This window comes from Penaeus chinensis, chromosome 5 (assembly GCF_019202785.1).
Source record: "Penaeus chinensis breed Huanghai No. 1 chromosome 5, ASM1920278v2, whole genome shotgun sequence".
NCBI classification, from domain to species: Eukaryota; Metazoa; Arthropoda; class Malacostraca; order Decapoda; family Penaeidae; genus Penaeus; species Penaeus chinensis.
In genome coordinates, this window is record NC_061823.1 from 34,158,477 (window position 1) to 34,180,809 (window position 22,333).

At 36.6% G+C, this 22,333-nt stretch overlaps 9 non-coding genes across 9 annotated transcripts; all 9 read left to right on the plus strand.

The window, feature by feature from the left end:
- Positions 1-2,790: 2,790 nt before the first annotated feature.
- Positions 2,791-2,863, plus strand: Trnav-cac. The gene has a single exon. It is a non-coding gene; the product is annotated as a tRNA-Val (tRNA).
- A 1,140-nt stretch (positions 2,864-4,003) lies between these two features.
- Positions 4,004-4,076, plus strand: Trnav-cac. The gene has a single exon. It is a non-coding gene; the product is annotated as a tRNA-Val (tRNA).
- Positions 4,077-6,926: 2,850 nt separating this feature from the next.
- Positions 6,927-6,999, plus strand: Trnav-cac. The gene has a single exon. It is a non-coding gene; the product is annotated as a tRNA-Val (tRNA).
- A 4,878-nt stretch (positions 7,000-11,877) lies between these two features.
- Positions 11,878-11,950, plus strand: Trnav-cac. Its single transcript has one exon. It is a non-coding gene; the product is annotated as a tRNA-Val (tRNA).
- A 983-nt stretch (positions 11,951-12,933) lies between these two features.
- Trnav-cac lies at positions 12,934-13,006 on the plus strand. Its single transcript has one exon. It is a non-coding gene; the product is annotated as a tRNA-Val (tRNA).
- A 1,896-nt stretch (positions 13,007-14,902) lies between these two features.
- Trnav-cac lies at positions 14,903-14,975 on the plus strand. The gene has a single exon. It is a non-coding gene; the product is annotated as a tRNA-Val (tRNA).
- A 1,361-nt stretch (positions 14,976-16,336) lies between these two features.
- On the plus strand, positions 16,337-16,409 carry Trnav-cac. The gene has a single exon. It is a non-coding gene; the product is annotated as a tRNA-Val (tRNA).
- Positions 16,410-18,108: 1,699 nt separating this feature from the next.
- Positions 18,109-18,181, plus strand: Trnav-cac. Its single transcript has one exon. It is a non-coding gene; the product is annotated as a tRNA-Val (tRNA).
- Positions 18,182-19,388: 1,207 nt separating this feature from the next.
- Trnav-cac lies at positions 19,389-19,461 on the plus strand. The gene has a single exon. It is a non-coding gene; the product is annotated as a tRNA-Val (tRNA).
- The last annotated feature ends 2,872 nt before the right edge of the window (positions 19,462-22,333 follow it).

Below are 22,333 nucleotides of genomic sequence, written 5' to 3' on the forward strand. Positions count from 1 at the left end.
ATATAAACATATAGAAAACGCTCAAGCTGTCTATATTTCCGAAAACTCTATTTCAGAAAAAAAAAACGAGAGAAAAGTAAGTTAAGATAATAATGATGATAACGAAGATGAGAATGATGATGACAATGAAGATGATGATAGTGATGATGATAATGAAGATGGGATAGTGATAATGAAGATGGTGATAGTGATGATAATGAAGTGATGATAGTAATAAAGATAATGAATATGATAGTGATGATGATTATGAAGACGGTAGTGATGATAAACATGATAGTGGTGATAGATGAGAGTGATGACGATCATGAACATGATGATAGGGATGATAATAAAGATGTGATAGTGATGATGATAATGAAGTGAAGATAGTAATAAAGAAAATGAGGATGATATCGATGATGATAATGAAAATGATAATAGTGATTATAATAATGAAGATGAAACTTCCGTCCTCTACAGAAAGAAAGCAATGGGAAGGAGTTACTATATACTCTGATATTTTGGATCTGTGCGGACCTTGATAACAGTGAGATTCCTTGAACGACTCTCTAGAGAAGAAGAAGGATAAAGAAAGCGAGTTATAGTTGAAGAAAGTTAGCTTTTCTCAGAACGAAATCTGCGAAAAGCAAGCAAACAAATAAGCGCACGCACATAAACAAACAGTCATCCGCCTTTTCTTATTTGTAAAACTGCCTTGCTCTTCCTCCCAAACTTCCATTTTCCGTAACTTTTCCAAGCCTCCTTACGTTTCACATTATCGGTAAAACATATGAGCGTGATTTATAAATACACATTTTTTTCCTAATATGTTTTCTATTCTTTTCTTTTTGTGTTCTTTTCGCTCCCTCCCGTTTAAAGGCACTAAGCAATACTCTCTCTTTCGCTTTCTCTCTCCCTCTCTTTCTCTTTCTCTTTCTCTTTCTCTTTCTCGCTCTCTCTCTCTCTCTCTCTCTCTCTCTCTCTCTCTCTCTCTCTCTCTCTCTCTCTCTCTCTCTCTCTCTCTCTCTCTCTCTCCCGCTCTCTCTCTCTCTCTCTCTCGTACAGGAGGGAAGGAGGAATGAGAGGGGAGGAGGGGAACAAAGAAAATGGGGGAGAGGGATGGAATAGAAAGAAGGGCGAGGCCCTTCCCCTTCCCTCTCTTCCCTGCCTCTCCCCTACCTCTCTCCTCCTCTTCCTTTCCCTCTCCTCCCTACCTCACCCTTCCCCTACCTTCTCTTCCCTGCCTCTCCCCTACCTCTCTCCTCCTCTTCCTTTCCCTCTCCTCCCTACCTCACCCTTCCCCTTCCTTCTCTTCCCTGCCTCTCCCCTACCTCTCTCCTCCTCTTCCTTTCCCTCTCCTCCACTCCTCTTACTTACTATCCCTATCTTTCCCCTACCTCTCATAACATAAAGAAAAATACTAAAAGCTAAACAAACCGCCTTCGAAAGGACAAGGATAGAGACGTGGCAGCCATCTTGAACTGTGACGTAAGATCCTGTTTCTGCATCGTGTTATAATGTGGCAATCAAGCTAGCCACTGGGTAGGCAAGCCAGCCCAAGTCAGTGCCGGTCCCAAGCCCGGGGAAAGGGAGAGGGTTGGCGTCAGGAAGGGCTCCCGGCCGTAAAAAAAAATATCAGCCATAACCTTACTCTAGCGACCCCATATAAGAATGGGACAAAGCTACAGCAAAAGAAGAAGAAAAAAATTATAATTTGACAATCACGATCACAAAGATAATTACGAAAGTATATAAGAAGAATGGCAGGAATATAAAAACAAAGAAAAATCATAAGACATGTATTTTTTTTGCGACACCATTTTTTTTTTTTTTTTTTTTTTTGACTTCTTGACCAAATAAATATATCTACATATATATATATATATGCATACAGATATATGCGTGAATACATACATAAAATGCATACATACATATGTACTCGAACATGTGAATAGATAGATATAGTAGATAGATAGATATTTATTACTCCCTCTCTTACGCCCGGTTTCTCATTTTTCTAATTCCTCATTTTCCTGCATTTTTTCCCCAATTCCTTCTCATTTTTTTTTCGATATCCTCCTTTTTCCTGTTGTTTTTTTTCTACTCTCATTCTCCCTGCCTTATTTTCTCATATTTTTTTCCCTTCTCCTTAATGCATTTTCTCCCAGTCTCTCTCATTTATCTCTCATTATCTTTCATGCTCTATATTTCCGTTTCACTCAACCGCTCGCCTTTTCCTCATTTCAGTAATGTTTGTGTGTGTCTATCTGCCTTTTGATCTTTACTTATACCCACATATCAATCTATCAATGTTCATGCCCCTATCAATCTGTCTATGTTCATACCTATATCTCTCTCTGTCTCTCTCTGTTTCTCCTTATCTCTCTCTGTTTCTCCTTATATCTCTCTCTTACTCCTTATCTCTCTCTCTTTCTCCTTATCTCTCTCTCTTTCTCCTTATTTTTTTCTCTCTTTCTCCTTATTCCTCTCTCTCTCTTTATCTCTCTTTCTCTCTCTCTCTCTCTCTCTCTCTCTCTCTCTCTCTCTCTCTCTCTCTCTCTCTCTCTCTCTCTCTCTCTCTCTCTCTCTCTTTCTGTTTCAAGAGAGCAGTTCAATAATAAGGCCTTGACAGATACAGAACCAAACTTATTAAGGTAAACGGCAAAAGCCAACCAAAGTAGACTATAGGCTACTAAATACAATAGCTTGTGTATTTGTTTATTTATTTCTTGATAGTAAACAACAACCGCGTTTGTGATAACAATTTATATACATATATTCATCATTATAATAAATTTTACACATATGCAAGTTTCCGTAGTGTAGTGGTTATCACGTGCGCTTCACACGCGCAAGGTCCCCGGTTCGATCCCGGGCGGAAACAATTCTATTTTTTAAAGATGCTCGTAAGGTGACGAAGGAGTAATAGTTTTCTCTCTGTTCATCTTTACCTTTTTCTTGGCGGAAATGCTTTTTGACGATAGCCATGATCTGATTCAGGTGGTACCGTACTGGCTGTGAATTTCGAAAATAATCCTTCTAGTTTTATTATTATTATTCAACTTTATCGTTTTGGTTTTAAGTCAAAGCGAGACAAAAAAAAAAAAAAAAAAAAAAATCAAGAAATGCTTACGCTTAACTCTGTTCCAGCAAGTATATTATTATTATTATTCAGCATATTCGTTTTGGTTTTACGTAATAGCGAGACAAAAAAAAAAAATAAAAAAAAATTAAAAACTGCTTACGCTCATCTCTGTTCCAGAAAGTATCTGACAAGTTGCATTCAGGTGTTCTGGAGAACCGATCTGACTGGATACATGACCTAACAACAGATTACTCTATACCTTTGTTTACTTTGCTTTCATGAACTGATAAATGTGTGAGTTTGTGTGCGCTTTCATGAACTTAGGTAATGTGTGTGTGTGTGTGTGTGTGTGTGTGTGTGTGTGTGTGTGTGTGTGTGTGCGTGCGTGCATCTGCACTAATTTGCACGCACTTACGTAACTTTTATAGATTTTTTCGGCTCGACTGTATGGAAACATATCAGTTCATGTTCATACATCGTTCAGATAATAAAGTAAAGAGACTGAGATTCAAGTCGGGATAACTTAAAAAGAGTTCAAGGTTTTTTTCCAGTTCATTTAATTTTGATGATTAATGAAGGCAAATATCCTTAAAAAGAAACCTAGCCAATTTAATGACCTAAGGTGAGCTATTGATATCACCAATAAAAATGTATCTTTGTTAATTAGAAAAGCTATTTATTTATTTATTTTTATTGCGCGCAAAGAAATGATACAATCAACATTGTATTACATCAATTCAAAGCTCTAGAAAATTGGTCATTAATTAATAAATCTGGGTTGTTATTTAATCCATTCTAGAGCAGTAGTCTTGACTTATTTCGTATTGTATATTTTCTGATAAGAAAACATCATCAAAAGCGACTTGTTTGATAGTAAAATGAAAATAATAAAATATTTTGCAAATACAACGAAATACGGTACTTGCTCCATGTATGTGCGTTTCCGTAGTGAAGTGGTTATCACGTCCGCTTCACACGCGCAAGGTCCCCGGTTCGATCCCGGGCGGAAACAGTTTAGCGTAATATTTAAATTGCTCATACGATTATGTAGTAAAAGTGTACTGTTTTATAAAATTATATATATATATATTATAAAATATGTTTGTCACATGTATTTCCCTTAACAGGTTGCATATTATTAGCTCACGATTTCAGGTAATAATGGCTTTTAGTTTTAAGAGTACTGATATATGCATGGACGAAATATCTGTATATTCTTTGCCATAATATTTATACATTCTTTGATACGATTCTGTGGGCCCTATAATTCTCGTATGTTTTGACATTTTCAAAAATATATAACTGAAGATCAAAGATATCATCAAAATCCTGTGACAGATTGTGAAGACAAATTGGAATTATCTTCTAATTTGTCTAAGTCTTGTGCCCTATGGATTTTATGTGGACTTTCAAACTTCAAACATACCTGTTCCTCTGAATCGGGTACAGACGTGTTCGATAGTCGATGCAAAAATACGGTGTGAAGGACGATCTCACACACACACACACACACACACACACACACACACACACACACACACACACACACACACACACACACACACACACACATATATATATGCACACATTATGAATATACATATACATACATACATGTATACATACATACACACACACACACACATGCGTGCGCTCGAGCTCACACACACATATACATACTCGTAATGAATACGGCCTGGGCGAAATTTGTTTACCGAACCGAAACGACCTGAAACTAATTAGCTAAATATAAAGTTCATTTTCGTTTGTTCTACATATTTAAGATAGCATACTTGTATTCGATTTAGTTGAACCCGAATTACATTTCTCTAAGGAAAGGTGTAGCCTTTTCCTGATACTGCATCATAGCTTACGCTCAACTTTTCCAGAAAGTATCTGAATCTGACAAGTTGCATTCAGGTGTTCTGGAGAACGATATGACTCTATACATGACCTAATAACAGATTACTCTATACCTTTGTTTACTTTGCTTTCATGAACTGAGTAATGTGTGAGTGTGTGTGCGCTTTCATGAACTTAGTAATGTGTGTGTGTGTGTGTGTGTGTGTGTGTGTGTGTGTGTGTGTGTGTGTGTGTGTGTGTGTGTGTGCGTGCGTGCATCTGCACTAATTTGCACGCACTTACGTAACTTATATATATTTTTTCGGCTTGACTGTATGGAAACATATCAGTTCATATCATATCACGTCCGCTTCACACGCGCAACGTCCCCGGTTCGATCCCGGGCGGAAACAGTTTAGCGTAATCTTTAAATTGCTCATACGATTATGTTGTAAAAGTGTACTGTTTTATAAAATTATATATATATTATAAAATATGTTTGTCACATGTATTTCCCTTAACAGGTTGCATATTATTAGCTCACGATTTCAGGTAATAATGGCTTTTAGTTTTAAGAGTACTGATATATGCATGGACGAAATATCTGTATATTCTTTGCCATAATATTTATACATTCTTTGATACGATTCTGTGGGCCCTATAATTCTCGTATGTTTTGACATTTTCAAAAATATATAACTGAAGATCAAAGATATCATCAAAATCCTGTGACAGATTGTGAAGACAAATTGGAATTATCTTCTAATTTGTCTAAGTCTTGTGCCCTATGGATTTTATGTGGACTTTCAAACTTCAAACATACCTGTTCCTCTGAATCGGGTACAGACGTGTTCGATAGTCGATGCAAAAATCCGGTGTGAAGGACGATCTCACACACACACACACACACACACACACACACACACACACACACACACACACACACACACACACACACACACACATACACACACATATATATATGCACACATTATGAATATACATATACATACATACATGTATACATACATACACACACACACACATGCGTGCGCTCGAGCTCACACACACATATACATACTCGTAATGAATACGGCCTGGGCGAAATTTGTTTACCGAACCGAAACGACCTGAAACTAATTAGCTAAATATAAAGTTCATTTTCGTTTGTTCTACATATTTAAGATAGCATACTTGTATTCGATTTAGTTGAACCCGAATTACATTTCTCTAAGGAAAGGTGTAGCCTTTTACTGATACTGCATCATAGCTTACGCTCAACTGTTCCAGAAAGTATCTGAATCTGACAAGTTGCATTCAGGTGTTCTGGAGAACGATATGACTCTTTATATGACCTAATAACAGATTACTCTATACCTTTGTTTACTTTGCTTTCATGAACTGAGTAATGTGTGTGTCCGTGAGTGCGTGCGTGCTTGTGTGTGTGGCCACACATCAGCACTAATTTGCACGCACTTAACTTACGTACCCTTACGTAATATTTATAGATTTTTCGGCTCGACTGTATAGAAATATATCAGTTCTGTTCCTACATCGTCCAGATAATGAAGTGAAGAGACTGAGATTCAAGTCGGGATAACTTAAAGTGTTCAAGGCTTTTTTCAATTAATTTAATTATGATGATTAATGAAAGCAAATATTACCCTTAAAAAGAAACCTAGCCATTTTAATGACCTAAGGTGAGCTATTGATATTACCAATAAAAAGGTATTTTCATCAACTAGAAAAGCTATTTATGTATCTTTGTTTTCATTGTGCGCAAAGAAATGAATTTTTTTATGCAATCAACATTTTATTACATCAATTTAAAGCTACAGAAAATTGGTCATTAACTAATAAAACTGGGTTGTTATATAATCCATTCTAGAGCAGTAGTCTTGACCTATTTCGTATTGTATATAGGAGATAATCAACAAAAGCGACTTGTTTAATAGTAATATGAAAATAAAGAAATATTTTGCAAAATTAACGAAATACGGTACTTGCTTCATATATGTGCGTTTCCGTAGTGTAGTGGTTATCACGTGCGCTTCACACGCGCAAGGTCCCCGGTTCGATCCCGGGCGGAAACAGTTTAGTGTAATATTTGAATTGCTCTTACGGTTATGTAGTAGTAATGTACTGTTTTATAAAATACATATATATATATTATTAGATATGTTTGTCACATGTATTCCTTATCAGGTTGCATATCATTAGCTCACGACTTCAGGTAATCATGGCTTTTAGTTTTAAGAGTACTGACTTATGCATGGACGAAATATCTGTATATTCTTTCATGCGATACCGTGAGCCTAATAAATCTCGTATGTTTTGACATTTTGCAAATTACTGATTATCAAAGATATCATCCAAATCCTGTGACAGATTGTGAAGACAAATTTGAATTATCTTCTAATTTGTCTAAGTCTTGTGCCCTATGGATTTTATGTGGACTTTCAAACTTCAAACATACCTGTTCCTCTGAATCGGGTATAGACGTGTTCGATAGTCGATGCAAAAATCCGGTATGGAGGACGATCACACACACACACAAACACACACACATACATACACACACACATATATATGTATCCACACATTATAAATATATATATACATACATACATGTATACATACATACACACGCACACATGCGCGCGCGCGAGATCACACACACATATAAATACATACTCGTAATTAATACGGCCTGGGCGAAATTTGTTTACCCAACCGAAACGACATGAACAGATTAGCGAAATATAAAGTTCATTTTCGTTTGTTCTACATATCTAAGATTGCACACTTGTATTCAATTTAGCTGAACCCGAATTACATTTCTTTATGGAGAAAGGTGTAGCCTTTTACTGAATCATAGTCGAGCAAGTCTTCTCCAGTCTGAATGTTCCTAGCCGTAGAAAGGCCAGTCTGCTGGGGAGATTGAGACAGTTCGGGTACAAATACTGCGGGAGGGATGAGGTCGAGCATGAATCGGTTTGCCAGTAAAGTCAGTTAGGGTTGGTAATGCTTTAGCTTGGGGTTCGGATGTCTCAGTGACAAGGAGCAATCGGAAGGAAACTTTGTTTACTTATTTTGGGGGCAATGTTGAAAGAGGAAGGCATTACCAGGGTAAGGAACTGTAGGGAGGATAAAAACAAAAAAATCGATCCTATTTGGCTGGACTCAATGTCATATTCAAATGATTTATAAAAGTGGGGGCAGATGGACAGGGTTTTGTGTAAGACGGAGTTTTGTCAAGGAAAGTACTACTGTAGACAGTAGGCATTGAGGAGGAGGTTGTAGTCGCGGTAAAGGGAGAGCCTGGGGTCTGGAAATTGGGGAAATTAAAATCAGTGGGGATAGTTAATATTGAGGCAAACCTCATTGTCCCTGATAATGGTACGAAAACTTCATTGCCGGCCTTGGTAAGTCTAGAGTATGTTGGGGAGAGAAATGGTCTTCCCTTCAGGGTCCTCTTGAGGGGTAAGACATCTAAACGGGAATCCCGGACTCATGGCTCTCCTAGACCGTTCATGAATGGCATATAATCAGCAGTTCAACACGGCCCTCACACCTTAGGAAAGTGGTTAGCAGAAGGGGTTGAAGAGAAGAAAGAAGAAAAGGGAAGAGAAGACCATGCAAAATTAGTCGAGAAAAAAAGGAAAGAATATTTTGTCTAGTTGTTTACAGTGTGGTAGGAGGTCGATGATGTTGCTGTGGAGAACAATAAAGTTCTTGCCTCAGCAGGGGAAATTAAGTTTTTTTCCAGACACTGCAAGTTTATGATTATGTGAAAGAATACAATTTCGGTCAAAGAGGATTATTACTACACATGAAGGTCGAAAAGTGTTTTAGTTCATTCATGACTCTTCCATTCATAAAAAAAACATACTATTCAAAATATAACAAATAATATAATAAGAAAAAAACACGAACGCATTTTATCTTATATTTTCCAATATTTACAAAATCATGTATCTTCTTGACCTGCATATGTTGCGAAATTCAGTTCATGTTTCAAGTATCCTCAATGGAATACTGAATCCACCCAATGACCAAATTATTCGGTATCCTGATCAAGGGACGTAATTAGTGTAATATCCCTCTTCACTCGATCGGTGCTAAGGTTAACCTAGATCTATACCATTGCTCCCTGTCACATAAACAGATCGTTATGTGATCTGCCCTTTCTCTTCCTTCCTACCTATCCCCTTCCATCTAGATTACTAATGTCCGTTTTTGTTTTGCATATCTCCTATCTCTTCGTCCTTTTAACCCTGTCATTCCCTATCTTCTTCCTTCTTCCAAGTCCTCTCAACCCAAAGTCAACACTCATTCCTTTATTAACTCTCTAGGGAAGCTTATTGCATGAGAGGACGGTTTACTTATTCTTTCATCCATTCGTACAGTCACTAATCGACTAATGTTCGCGTTGATTGAGCGGAGCCTCGAAACCACTGGAATTAAAGGCGATTTCAAGTTGTAATAGCTCTTGAAACACCGAGTGGGACGGTTTCGTAACTGCAGTTATATTCTCAAAAGTTCCAGAGGGGAATGCCTTATTGTTCGATGCTTCGAGAATATACACTATGGGTCCGTCGCGCACCCTGAAATGACTTTGATTTCATTCTTAAGCAACTTAGAAATATTTGAAGAGGAAATATTTTGTAAGTATTGTTCAAGTATTCTACTCCAAACACAAGATTATTATAGACCTATATGTAACAGTATGTCAAGGTGTTAGTTCAAATCAGCATATATATATATATATATATATATATAAACATATATTTCCAGTCTCGAAAACCCTGCACGGAGTATTCACGATTCAGTTACGTTTTGCAAGTACTCAGTATTTTATACAGGTATTTTGATGAAAATATATTTCGATGCTACAGTAGAACAAAGGTTTTTTAAAGCTTCAGTTATATTTTGCAAATACTTAACATATACCTCTCTCTTTCTCTCTCTCTCTCTCGCTCTCTCTCTCGCTCTCCCTCTCTCTCTCTCTTTCACCCCTCTCTCTCTCTCTCTTCTCCCCCACCTCTCTCTCTCTCTCTCCTCTCTCTTTCTCGTACAGGTGGGGAGGAGAACAGAGAAGATGGCGGGGAAGGATGGGATAGAAAGAAAGGCGAGGAGGAAAGGAAAGGAAGTGGGGACGAGAGGAGAATGAAAGGGGGGCGGTGTGGGGAGGGGAGAGGGGAAATGTGTACGGGGAGAGAGGTAAGGAGGGGAGGGAAGGGAACGGGAGGGGAGTGGTAGGAGAGAGGCAGGGAGGAGAGGGAAAGGGAGAGGAGGAGCGAGGCAGGGAAGAGAGGGAAGGGGAAGGGAAAGGTAGGGAGGTAAAGGAATGGGAGGGGAGGGATGGACAACAATTAACTATAATCGAAAGATTCTAACAACGTTTTCCTTCTCTTTCCTCACAATTTACCTCATCGTCTCTTAGAATTATCTTATTAAAAATAACGAAGGCGCTACTATTAAGTCACACAATCTCATGAAAACAAACAAACACAATACAAGGAAAATAGCACGAGAGAACATAAAGAAAAATACTAAAAGCTAAACAAACCGCCTTCGAAAGGACAAGGATACAGACGTGGCAGCCATCTTGAACTGTGACGTAAGATCCTGTTTCTGCATCGTGTTATAATGTGGCAATCAAGCTAGCCACTGGGTAGGCAAGAAAGCCCAAGTCAGTGCCGGTCCCAAGCCCGGGGAAAGGGAGATGGTTGGCGTCAGGAAGGGCATCCGGCCGTAAAAAATAATAATATATATATATATTTTTTTTAATCTGCCAGATCCTTATTCTAGAGACCCTATATAAGAATGGGACAAAGCTACAGCAAAAGAAGAAAAATATATAATATGACAATCACGATCACAATGAAAATTACGAAAGTATATAAGAAGAAAGGCAGGAATATAAAAACAAAGAAAAATCATAAGACATGCATTTTTACCCGAATTTCTCTTTCCTTTTCTGTCGTGACGCCATTTTGTTTTTTAGACTTCTTGACCAAATAAATATATTTACATATATATATACATATGTACTCGAACATGTGAATAGATAGATAGATATAGTAGATAGATAATTATTACTCCCTCTCTTACGCCCGGTTTCTCATTTTTCTAATTTCTCATTTCCCTGCATTTTTCCCCCAATTCCTTCTCATTTCTTCTTTTTTCGATATCCTCCTCTTTCCTCATATTTTTTTTTGCTATTTGTTTCATATTTCCTTCTATTATTTTGTCATATTCCGTCTTATTCGTTCTCATTTTTCTATTCTCTCCATGTTATCATCTCTCATTCTCTCTCCCTTCTTCTCCTATTTTCTCTTTTTATTTTCCTTTCTCCTTAATGCATTTTCTCCCAGGCTCTCTCATTTATCTCTTATTATCTTTCATGCTCTCTATTTCCGTTTCACTCAATCGCTCGCCTTTTCCTCGTTTCAGTAATGTGTGTGTGTCTATTTGCCTATCGATCTTTACTTATACCCCATATCAATCTATCAATGTTCATGACCCTATCAATCTATGTTCATACCTATATCTATCTATATCTGTCTCTCTCTTTCTCCTTATCTCTCTCTCTTTCTCCTAATCCCTCTCTCTTTCTCCTTATCTCTCTCTTTCTCATTATCTCTCTCTCTCCTTATTTCTCTCTCTTTCTCTTTATTTCTCTCTCTCCCTCTCTCTCTCTCTCTGCCTCTCTCTCTTTCTCTCTCTCTCCCTCTTTCTGTTTCAAGAGAGCAATTTAATAATAAGGCCTTGACAGATACAGGTGTCGGGGACCAAACTTATTAAGATAAACGGCAAAAGCCAACCAAAGTAGACTATAGGCTACTAAATTCAATAGCTTGTGTATTTGTTTATTTATTTCTTGATACTAAACAACTACAACAGCGTTTGTGATAACAATTTATATAGATATTTTCATTATAATAATAAAATAAACAAATATGCAAGTTTCCGTAGTGTAGTGGTTATCACGTGCGCTTCACACGCGCAAGGTCCCCGGTTCGATCCCGGGCGGAAACAATTTATTTTTTAAAGATGCTCGTTAGGCATGAAGGAAAAGTATTAGTTTTCCTAATGTAGAATTCTACACCGAGAGGCATTATCTCTCTGTTCGTCTTTACCTTTTTCTTGGCGGAAATGCATTTTGACGATAGCCATGATCTGATTCAGGTGGTACCGTACTAGCTGTGAATTTCGAAAATAATTCTTCTAGTTTTATTATTATTATTATTCAGCATTTTCGCTTTGGTTTTACGTAATAGCGAGACAAAAAAAAAAAAAAAAAAAAAAAAAAAAAAAAAAAAAACATGACCCAACAACAAATTACTCTATACCTTTGTTTATTTTGCTTTCATGAACTGAGTAATGTGTGTGTGTTTGTGTGCGTGCGTGCGTGCGTGCATGTGTGTGTGGCCACACATCTGCACTGATTTGCACGCACTTAACGTACGTACCCTTACGTAACATTTATAGATTTTTCGGCTCGACTGTATGGAAACATATCAGTTCATGTTCCTACATCGTTCAGATAATGAAATAAAGAGACTGAGATTCAAGTCGGGATAACTTAGAAAGAGTTCAAGGATTTTTCCAGTTCATTTAATTTTGATGATTAATGAAGGCAAATATTATCCTTAAAAAGAAACCTAGCTATTTTAATGACCTAAGGTGAGCTATTGATATCACCAATAAAAATGTATCTTCGTTATTTAGAAAAGCTATTTATTTATGTATATATATATATATTATTGCGCGCAAAGAAATGATGTTCTTTATATAATCAACATTGTATTACATGAATTTAAAACTACAGAAAATTGGCCATTAATTAATAAATCCGGGTTGTTATATAATCCATTCTAGAGCAGTAGTCTTGACTTATTTCGTATTGTTTATTTTCTGATAAGAGATAATCAACAAAAGCGACTTGTTTGATAGTAAAATGAAAATAATGAAATATTTTGCAAACCCAACGAAATACGGTACTTGCTCAATATATGTGCGTTTCCGTAGTGTAGTGGTTATCACGTGCGCTTCACACGCGCAAGGTCCCCGGTTCGATTCCGGGCGGAAACAGTTTAGCGTAATCTTTAAATTGCTCATACGATTATGTAGTAAAATTGTACTGTTTTATAAAAAATATATATATATATTATAAAATATGTTTGTCACATGTATTCCTTAACAGGTTGCATATTATTAGCTCACGCCTTCAGGTAATAATGGCTTTTAGTTTTAAGAGCTATTCTTCATTTAGTATACCTCTGGCAGACAAAGTCTTGGTGTGAACACATTTTCCAAGTCGCCAATGACCTGATATTTGGCACAACAAAGGAAACAAATATTAATCAGTTCCCAGCTTCACAATGTTACAGTAAGTAATCAAATAGCATATGCCTTCAGGTGTTATGAAAACTGTTTGATTATTTTAAGCAACGAATGTAGGTGTAAACCACCTAAGGGTTCACAACACTAACTGCATGAATGTACTGATTTATGCATGGACGAAATATCTGTATATTCTTTGCCATAATATATGTACATTCTTTGATACGATTCCGTGGGCCCTATAATTCGTGTATGTTTTGACATTTTCAAAAATATATAACTGATTATCAAAGATATCATCCAAATCCTGTGACAGATTGTGAAGACAAATTGGAATTATCTTCTAATTTGTCTAAGTCTTGTGCCCTATGGATTTTATGTGGACTGTCAAACTTCAAACATACCTGTTCCTCTGAATCGGGTATAGACGTGTTCGATTGTCGATGCAAAAATCCGGTGTGAAGAACGATCTCACACACACACACACACACACACACACACACACACACACACACACACACACACATACACACATATATATAACATATATATATGCACACATTATAAATATACATATACATACATACATGTATACATACATACACACACACGCACACATGCGTGCGCGCGAGCTCACACACACTTATATACATACTCGTAATGAATACGGCCTGGGCGAAATTTGTTTACCGAACCGAAACGACCTGACAGACCTCTAATTAGCGAAATATAAAGTTCATTTTCGTTTGTTCTACATATTTAAGATAGCACACTTGTATTCGATTTAGTTGAACCCGAATTACATTCCTCAAAGGAAAGGTGTAGCCTTTTACTGATACTGCATCATAGCTTACGCTGAACTCTGTTCCAGAAAGTATCTGAATCTGACAAGTTGCATTCAGACCTAATAACAGATTACCCTATACCTTTGTTTATTTTGCTTTTATGAACTAATTAATATGTGTGTGTGTGCTTTCATGAACTGAGTAATGTGTGTGTGTGTGCACACATGAACCGAATAATGTGTGTGTGCGTGTGTGTGTCCGTGCGTGCGTGCGTGCGTACGTGCGTGTTTGTGTGTGTGGCCACACATCTGCACTAAGTTGCACGCACTTAACGTACGTACCCTTAAGTAATATATATAGATTTTTTCGGCTCGACTGTATAGAAATATATCAGATCATGTTCCTACATATGAGATTCAAGTCGGGATAACTTAAAGAGTTCAAGGCTTTTTTCAATTAATTTAATTATGATGATTATTGGAAGCAAATATTACCCTTAAAAAGAAACCTAGCCATTTTAATGACCTAAGGTGAGCTATTGATATCCCCAATAAAAAGGTATTTCAATTCATTAGAAAAGCTATTTATTTATCTATTTCTTTTATTTATCTATTGCATGCAAAGAAATTAAGTTCTTTATGCAATCAACATTTTATTACATAGATTTAAAGCTACAGAAAATTGGTCATTAACTAATAAAGCTGGGTTGTTATTTAATCCATTCTAGAGCAGTAGTCTTGACTTATTTCGTATTGTATATAGGAGATAATCAACAAAAGCGATTTGTTTGATAGTAAAATGAAAATAATGAAATATTTTGCAAAACCAACGAAATACGGTACTTGCTCAATATATGTGCGTTTCCGTAGTGTAGTGGTTATCACGTGCGCTTCACACGCGCAAGGTCCCCGGTTCGATCCCGGGCGGAAACAGTTTAACGTAATCTTTAAATTGCTCTTACGGTTATGTAGTCAAAATGTACTGCTTTATAAAATGAATATATAAGTATATATATATATATATTTATTATAAAATATGTTTGTCACATGTATTCTTTAACAGGTTGCATATCATTAGCTCACGACTTCAGGTAATAATGGCTTTTAGTTTTAAGAGCTATTCTTCATTTAGTATACCTCTGGCAGACAAAGTCTTGGTGTGAACACATTTTCCAAGTCGCCAATGACCTGATATTTGGCACAACAAAGGAAACAAATATTAATCAGTTCCCAGCTCCACAATGTTACAGTAAGTAAATCAAATAGCATAAGCCTTCAGGTGTTATGAAAAACTGTTTGATTATTTTAAGCAACGAATGTAGGTGTAAACCTCATAATTCTCGTATGTTTTGACATTTTGAAAATATTGATGTGATATCAAGTAATATAGTCAGATAGTATGAGCTATTTTCAAAAATATATAACTGATTATCAAAGACATCATCCAAATTCTGTGACAGTTTGTGAAGACAAACTGGAATTAAGTCTTGCGCCCTATGAATTTAATGTGGACTTTCAAACTTCAAATATACTTGTTCCTCTGAATCGGGTATAGACGTGTTCGATAGTCGCTGCAAAAATCCGGTGTGAAGGACGATCTCACACACATATATATATGTATGCACACATTATAAATATACATATACACACATACATACATGTATACATACATACATGCATACGTGCGCGCGCGCGAGCACACACGCACGCATACTCACACACATATATATTCATACTCATAATGAATACAGCCTGGGAGAAATTTGTTTACCAACCGAAACGACCTGAACAGATCTCTAATTAGCGAAATATAAAGTACATTTTCGTTTGTTCTACATATTTAAGATAGCACACTTGTATTCGATTCAGCTGAACCCGAATTACATTTCTCTAAGGAGAAAGGTGTAGCCTTTTACTGATACTGCATCATAACTTACGCTGAACTCTGTTCCAGAAAGTATCTGAAGGTGAGCTATTGATATCACCAATAAAAAGGTATTTTCATTAATTAGAAAAGCTATTTATTTATCTATTTGTTATTTATCTATTGCATGCAAAGAAATTAAGTTCTTTATGCAATCAACATTTTATTACATCAATTTAAAGCTACAGAAAATTGGTCATTAACTCATAAAGCTGGGTTGTTATTTAATCCATTCTACAGCAGTAGTCTTGACTTATTTCGTATTATATATAGAAGATAATCAACAAAAGCGACTTGTTTGATAGTAAAATGGAACTAAAGAAATATTTTGCAAACACAACCAAATACGTTACTTCCTTAAAATATGTGCGTTTCCGTAGTGTAGTGGTTATCACGTGCGCTTCACACGCGCAAGGTCCCCGGTACGATCCCGGGTGGAAACAGTTTAGCGTAATCTTTAAATTGCTCTTACGGTTATGTAGTCAAAATATACTGTTTTATAAAATTAATATATATATATATATTATAAAATATATTTTTAACATGTATTCCTTAACAGGTTGCATATCATTAGCTCACGCCTTCAGGTAATAATGGCTTTTAGTTTTAAGAGTAATTTTTCATTTAGTTTACCTCTAGCAGACAAAGTCTTGGTGTGAACACATTTTCCAAGTCGCCAATGACCTTATGTTTTGGCACAACAAAGGAAACAAATATTAATCAGTTCCCAGCTCCACAATGTTACTGTAAGTTATCAAAGAGCATATGCATTCAGGTGTTATGAAAAACTGTTTGATTATTTTAAGCAACGAATGTAGGTGTAAACCACCTAAGGGTTCACAACACTAACTGCATGCATGTACTGATTTATGCATGGACGAAATATCTGTATATTCTTTGATGCGATACCGTAGGCCTAATAATTCTCGTATGTTTTGACATTTTGCAAAAGACCGATTATCAAATATATCATCCAAATCCTGTGACAGTTTGTGAAAACAAACTGGAATTATCTTCTAATTTTGTAAAGTCTTTCCGTCCTATGGATTTCAAACATATCTGTTCCTCTGAATCGGGTTTAGACGTGTTCGATAGTCGATGCAAAAATCCGGTGTGAAGGACGATCTCACACACACACATATATTTGTATGCACACATTATAAATATACATATACATACATACATATATACATACATACACGCACATGAACACATGCGTGCGCGCGAGCTCACACACACACACATATATACATACTCGTAATGAATACGGCTGGCCAACCGAACCGAAACGACCTGAACAGATTAGCGAAATATATAGTTCTTTTTCGTTTGTTCTACATATTTATGATTGCACACTTGTATTCGATTTAGCTGAACCCGAATTACATTTCTTTATGGAGAAAGGTGTAGCCTTTTACTGAATCATAGTCGAGCAAGTCTTCTCCAGTCTGAATGATCCTTGCCGTAGAAAGACCAGTCTGCTGGGGAGATGGAGACAGTTCGGGTACAAATACTGCGGGAAGGATGAGGTCGAGCATAAATCGGTTTGCTAGTGAAGTCAGTTAGGGTTGGTAATGCTTTAGCTTAGGGTTCGGATGTCTCAGTGACAAGGAGCAATCGTAAGGAAACTTTGCTTACTTATTTTGGGGGCAATGTTGAAAGAGGAAGGCATTACTAGGGTAAGGGACTGTAGGGAGGATAAAAGAAATCGATCCTATTTGGCTGGACTCAATGGCATATTCAAATGATTTATAGAAGTAGGGGTAGTATATATGACAAGGCCTTGTGGAAGAGGGAGTTTTGTCAAGGAAAGTACTATTACGGACAGTAGGCATTGAGGAGGTTGTAGTCGCGGTTAAGGGAGAGCTTGGGTCTGGGAACTGGGGGAATTAAAATCAGAAATGATATTCTTTATACAATCAACATTTTATTACCTCAATTTAAAGCTACAGAAAATTGGCCATTAATTAATAAATCTGGGTTGTTATATAATCCATTCTAGAGCAGTAGTCTTGACTTATTTCGTATTGTTTATTTTCTGATAAGAGATAATCAACAAAAGCGACTTGTTTGATAGTAAAATGAAAATAAAGAATTATTTTGCAAACGCAACGAAATACGGTACTTGCTAAATTTATGCGCGTTTCCGTAGTGTAGTGGTTATCACGTGCGCTTCACACGCGCAAGGTCCCCGGTTCGATCCCGGGTGGAAACAAATTAGCGTAATCTTTAAATTGCTTTTACGGTTATGTAGTAAAAATGTACTGTTTTATAAAATTATATATATATACTATAAAATATGTTTCTCACATGTATTCCTTAACAGTTTTGGCTTAACAAAGGAAACAAATATTAATCAGTTCCCAGCTCCACAATGTTACAGTAAGTAATCAACTAGCATTAGCCTTCTGTTTGATTATTTTAAGCAACGAATGTAGTTGTAAACCATCTAAGAGTTAACAACACTAACTGCATGCATGTACTGATTTATGCATGGACGAAATATCTGTATATTCTTTGGCATAATATTTGTACATTCTTTGATGGAATTCCGTAGGCCTAATAATTCTCGTATGTTATGACATTTTGCAAATGTGTGATATCAAGTAATATAGTCAGATATTATAAGCTATTTTCAAAAATATATAACTGATTATCAAAGACATCATCCAAATCCTGTGACAGTTTGTGAAGCCAAACGGGAATTATCTTCTAATTTGTCTAAGTCTTGTGCCCTATGAATTTCATATGGACTTTCAAACTTCAAACATACCTGTTCCTCTGAATCGGGTATAAACGTGTTCGATAGTCGATGCAAAAATCCGGTATGAAGGACGATCACACACACACACACACACACACATATATGTATGCACACATTATAAATAAACATATACATACATACATACACACACACGTGTTCGATAGTCGTTGCAAAAATCCGGTGTGAAGGACGATCTCACACACACACATATATGTAAGCACACATATATATATATGCTTTTTTCAATTCATTTAATTATGATGATTAATGAAAGCAAATATTACCCTTAAAAAAGAAACAGCCATTTTAATGACCTAAGGTGAGCTATTAATATCACCAATTAAAAGGTATTTTCATTAATAAGAAAGCTATTTATTTATCTATTTTTTTTTTCATTTATCTATTGCATGCAAAAAAAAAAAAAATAAGTTCTTTATGCAATCAACATTTTATTTCATGAATTTAAACCTACAGAAAATTGGTCATTAACTAATAAACCTGGGTTGTTATTTAATCCATTCTAGAGCAGTAGTCTTGACTTATTTCGTATTATATATAGGAGATAATCAACAAAGCGACTTGTTTGATAGTAAAATGAAACTAATAAAGAAATATTTTGCAAACACAACGAAATACGGTACTTGCTCAATATATGTGCGTTTCCGTAGTGTAGTGGTCATCACGTGCACTTCACACGCGCAAGGTCCCCGGTTCGATTCCGGGCGGAAACAGTTAAGTGTAATCTTTGAATTGCTCTTACGGTTATGTAGTAATAATGTACTGTTTTATAAAATACATATATATATATATATATTATAAGATATGTTTGTCACATGTATTTCCCTTAACAGGTTGCATAACATTAGCTCACGACTTCAGGTAATCATGGCTTTTAGTTTTAAGAATACTGATTTATGCATGGACGAAATATCTGTAATCTTTAAATTGCTCTTACGGCTATGTAGTAAAAATGTACTGCTTTATAAAATGAATATATATGTATATAATATATTATAAAATATGTTTGTCACATGTATTCCTTAAAATGTTGCATATCATTAGCTCACGACTTCAGGCAATAATGGCACAACAAAGGAAACAAATATTAATCAGTTCCCAGCTCCACAATGTTACAGTAAGTAATCAAATAACATATGCCTTCAGGTGTTATGAAAATCTGTTTGATTATTTTAAGCAACGAATGTAGGTGTAGACCATCTAAGGGTTCACAATTCTAACTGCATGCATGTACTGATTTATGCATGGGCGAAATATCTGTATATTCTTTGGCATAATATTTGTATATTCTTTGATGCAATTCCGTAGGCCTAATAATTCTCGTATGTTTTGACATTTTGTAAATGTTGATGTGATATCAAGTAATATAGTCAGATATTATAAGCTATTTTCAAAAATATATAACTGCTTATCAAAGACATCATCCAAATCCTGTGACAGTTTGTGAAAACAAACTGGAATTATCTTCTAATTTGTCTAAGTCTTGTGCCCTATGGATTTCATGTGGACTTTCAAACTTCAAACATACCTGTTCCTCTGAATCGGGTATAGACGTGTTCGATAGTCGAAGCAAAAATCCGATGTGAAGGACGATCTCACACACACCCATACACATATATACACACACAAATATATATGTATGCACACATTATAAATATACATATACATACATACATGTATACATACATACATGCGCGCGCGCGAGGTCACACACACCTATATGTATGCACACATTCTAAATATACATACACATATATACATGTATACATGCATACACACACACGCACACGTGCGCGTGCGCGAGTTCACACAAACACACGCATTAATCGGTTTGCCAGAGAAGACAGTTAGGGTTGGTAATGCTTTAGCTTGGGTTTCGGCTGTCACTGTGACAAGGAGCAATCGGGGCGACTGCGGAAGGTGACTTGGCCTACTTATTAGGGGGGGGGGGGGAGGCTGTAGAGGGGATAAACAAAAATCAATCCTATTTGGCTGGACTTAATGGCATATTCAAATGATTTACAGAAGTGGGGGTAGCAGATGTACAGGGCTTTGTGTAAGAGGGAGTTTTGTCAAGGAAAGTACTATTGTGGACAGGTGGCATTGAGGAGGAGGTTGTAGTCGTGGTTAAGGGAGAGCCTGGGGTCTGGGAACTGGGGGAATTAAAATAAGTGGGGATAGTTAATATTGGGGCAAACCCCATTGTCCCTGATAATGGTACAAAACTTCATTGCCGGCCTTGGTAAGTCTGGAGTATGTTGGGGAGAGAAATGGTCCTCCCTTCAGGGTCCTCTTGAGGGGTAAGACAACTAAACGGGAATCCCGGACTCGTAGCTCTCCTAGGCCGCTCATGAATGGCACAAAATCAGCAGTTCAACAAGGCCCTCACACTTTAGGGAAGTAGTTAGCAGAAGAAGTTGAAGAGAAGGAAGAAGAAAAGGGAAGAGAAGACCATGCGAAATTAGTTGAGTCGAGGACTGAGGTTCAAGGTTGGGGTGATCCCCAGTATTGAGCCTCAGTCTCCGTCTCCTAACCCCCTCCCTCCACCATGGCAACAACGGGCATGGGATTGGGGAGGAATGATTATGTATAGAAATCATGACAACGTAATTCTCATCCGCCGTCAGAAAATAATCCAAGGGGAATTACAATCACATGGTAGATCAGACCTTTGGGTTAGGTATCATTTACCTCCACCTACAATTGCAGAATCCCTATATTGGGAAGAAGAAGAAAGAAAAATAAAATAAAAAAATAAAAAAAGGAAAGAATATTTAGTCTAGTTGTTTACAGTGTGGTAGGAGGTCGATGATGTTGCGTGGAGAACAATAAAGTTCTTGCATCAGCAGGGGAAAGTAAGTTTTTTCCAGACACTGCAAGTTTATGATTATGTGAAATAATACAATTTCGGTCAAAGAGGATTATTACTACACATGAAGGTCGAAAAGTGTTTTAGTTCATTCATGACTCTTCCATTTATAAAACACATACTATTCAAAATATAGCAAATAATACAATAAGAAAAAAACACGAACGCATTTTATCTTATACTTTCCAATATTTACAAAATCATGTATCTTCTTGACTTGCATAAGTTGCGAAATTCAGTTCATGTTTCAAGTATCCTCAATGGAATACTGAATCCACCCAATGACCAAATTATTCGGTATCCTGATCAAGGGACGTAATTAGTGTAATATCCCTCTTCACTCGATCGGTGCTAAGGTTAACCTAGATCTATACCATTGCTCCCTGTCACATAAACAGATCGTTATGTGATCTGCCCTTTCTCTTCCTTCCTACCTATCCCCATTCCATCTAGATTGCTAATGTCCGTTTTTGTTTTGCATATCTCCTATCTCTTCGTCCTTTTAACCCTGTCATTCCCTATCTTCTTCCTTCTTCCAAGTCCTCTCAACCCAAAGTCAACACTCATTCCTTTATTAACTCTCTAGGGAAGCTTATTGCATGAGAGGACGGTTTGCTACTTCTTTCATCCTTTCTTACAGTCACTAATCGACTAATGTTCGCGTTGATTGAGCGGAGCCTCGAAACAAGTGGAATTTAAGGCGATTTCAAGTTGTA